Here is a 3222-nt window from a genome sequence, read left to right as displayed (position 1 = left end):
GTAATTTTTCTTCTTAATGGAATTGTGGTTTATCCATTTTATCATTCTCAAATTTCACAAGCTTAATAACCAAATTAAGTTGTTCCCAAGAGAAGAAGCTAGAGAGATCATCGAAGGGGAAGAGATGGAAAGGGGAGAAGATTAAGAGAATTGGAGAGAAGAAATTTGGGTTTAAGCGGGCCATTATCGTGGGAAAAGAAATTTCATGGGAAGAGGAGAGCGCTCATCAAGGTAGGAGGAGTGGTAAGATAAGTTAATGCCATTTCTTGTGGATGATATTATAACATAATATGTTATTTTAAAAATTTTAAAAAATGATGCGGCAATTTTTCATTGGAATCCTATCTCTATACTTGTTTATTGTCAAAAGAGAGATTCAAGGATGCAACTCTTGCTGACAATATTAATTGAAGTAATTAATTTATCCATTTTATTAAAAAAAATTCATATTCTCATCGCAGTAAATATTCATTATGCTTAAAAAAATTCAATATAGATAAGATAAACCAAATCATATGTTGAATTATTTATATAATAGTATAAATATATTCCATATTATCAAAAATAGTAAAAATTTAATAATTGAAGAAAAAAAATGATATATTCATATTTATTAAGATTTTTAGTAGATAACATATAAAAATATAGCTATTTTTATTATAGCATATTTTTAACAATTTATAAGAGCTTTGTGTACTAATACAGTTATTTAACAAATTTAAATTATATATTATTTTAAATTTAGTTTATGTATTTTAAAATATGCAATATCATTTTAATCTATTTAAGTGACCACCTCCATATAATTGGAAGGATAATAATTACTCTTTGTCTGTTAGATGAGAAGTTAAAAAATTAACTTTCTTGCAATATTTATTAAACTGAGTAATTTATTTATTTTATTAAAAAAATTAATTAAAATATACAATATTTTATTAATAATTATGTGATAATAATATTTTCAATGGTGGTTTATGTTATGTCACTAGATGACATCATGACATTGGTTGGCATGTTAGTTGTCATAAAGAACAAAAGAAATTTCTTCCCGCTATTTTTTGATAAAAAATATCAAAAACATTAACCTACGATTCCAATTTTAACAGTTAAAAAGAATGTTGGGCCTTCAACAATGCAACTATGCTAGAAGATTTTACTTAATATATAATCTAGAAACTTTAGAAATCATAATTTATACAAAATAGTCAAATGCTTAAAATCCTGAAAGGAAACAAAAAAAAGAAGGTAATTGCCAACCCAGACCAATTGACTGTAATAGAGGTTATAAAACAGGCTGATCCGCGTGGATCGATGGAGAATATATATATATATACACACACACTTTAAATTTATTTTAAGTTATATTAAATCAATGATTAGTCAGATTTTTTTAATTTGCATGCATACCCTTCTAATAATACGCAATTTTTTAAATTAAAAAATTATCTTAGATAATAATTACATGCTTTTGCATGGGTATGTATACAATTGCATTCAAATGAAATGTATTCAATAGCGATTATCTAGTGATTTATATGTATATATATATATAAGAATAGTCAAATAAGATTTGAAAGTTTTATTTAATTACATATAAAACTTATAATAAATAAACAATAAAATTGACTGATATTATAAAATATTCGTAGATTATCTTTTATAGTTAGACTATCACATAGTTTAATGCCATGTCTCTTCATCATTTATTAACTATTAAGCTCTTAAATTCATGGATTATCTTCTGTAATTATTATATTATAATATGTGTCATATAATCATTCTATTTATTATTTCAATTATTAATTTATTGTATACAATTTAGAATAGATATATTTTAAAAATATTAAAAAATTTACATATTTTTTTAATAAATATGTAGAGAAATTTGAATTTTATAAAAAATTATTGAATTTAAAGTATGTAAATATAGAAGCGTAGTCCTATTCACAATGGGAAGAATGTTATTTTCTCAATATTGTTAAACCCGGACCGGTCCAATTGATTTGACCAAAAAAATGGAAACCGGCCATGAGATCGTTACAACTATACCCTTTGACTCGGCTTTGAAATAATCCGGTTAAAAATCGGCTGATCCGGCTAGTTTACTCAAACACCCGTAGCGGTGGAGGTGCAAAGTGAAGAAGAAGGACTTAAATGTTGGAACATGTTACTCTAAACCATGACCAAGGCTGTGAGATTTGACCGCCCTACGTACGTTGCATGGTGGAGATTCGGCGCTGTAGTGATTGGGCGTCTCGAAGAAATGCTGGGCTCTGATTGGATGGCCCTTTTATCTATTTACTTTAATGCATGTGTGTTGAGTCAGAATCCTATGTCCTTTATGTTACTTTTCGTTCTCTATATATTGTATTGCTTTTGCTTTTGTAAGTCAAGTCTTAATTCACATTAAGCTTCAGTTATCCTGTTTGACTTGTGTGTTATCTGAGTCCATATCCTCTTCTCTTTTGGTTCAAACAGTGGAGAGGTCACGAAGGCAGGCTAGATATAGAGCAAGATCACACGGAGGAGAGGGCATTATATGTCAAGGGAGCTTCATTTCGCGAGCATGGCAGCCGTGGAGGTAGAGGGCGAGGCCGAGGGTTTCACAGAGGAAGAGACCGTGGTTGTGGATGGCACTCAGACCAACCTCGTGTGACTAAAGGTGACAAGCAGCATAAGGGAATACAATGCTTTGGGTGCAAGAGATATGGGCATATAAAATCTCAGTGTCGTTACAAGAACAAGGAAGCAAACCTAGCTGAAGACACAAAAGACAACAAGGAGGCTGATGAAGGACTGTTGTTCATGGCTTCTAGTGAAGATTCAAGTGAAGGAGGAGGTATGTGGCTCATTGACTCTGGCTGTTCTAATCATATGTCAGGAAATAGGATGTTATTTCAGAACTTGGAGGAAGTTTCAAATCAAACCATCAGGCTAGGTGATGGTAAAATCTTGCAAGTTAGTGGAATTGGCTCCATTGCTCTTCGCTCCGACTGTGGGAGAACAAACACTCTGACCAACGTGCAGTACATGCCTCATCTCGCACACAATTTGTTGAGTGTCGGGCAGCTAATGAGCACTGGATATTCAGTGGAATTCGCAGAAGGTGAATGTGTCATCAGGGATGCAACCACCAAAGCCAAAGTCGCACAAGTGAGTATGACTTCTCACAGACTTTTCCCTCTTGAAGCAAATGATGTTGGAGCAGCAAATGCAGCTCAA

Source organism: Dioscorea cayenensis, chromosome 7, assembly GCF_009730915.1.
Source record: "Dioscorea cayenensis subsp. rotundata cultivar TDr96_F1 chromosome 7, TDr96_F1_v2_PseudoChromosome.rev07_lg8_w22 25.fasta, whole genome shotgun sequence".
In the NCBI taxonomy this organism is placed as follows: domain Eukaryota; kingdom Viridiplantae; phylum Streptophyta; class Magnoliopsida; order Dioscoreales; family Dioscoreaceae; genus Dioscorea; species Dioscorea cayenensis.
Note: the sequence above shows the minus strand (reverse complement) of the source record.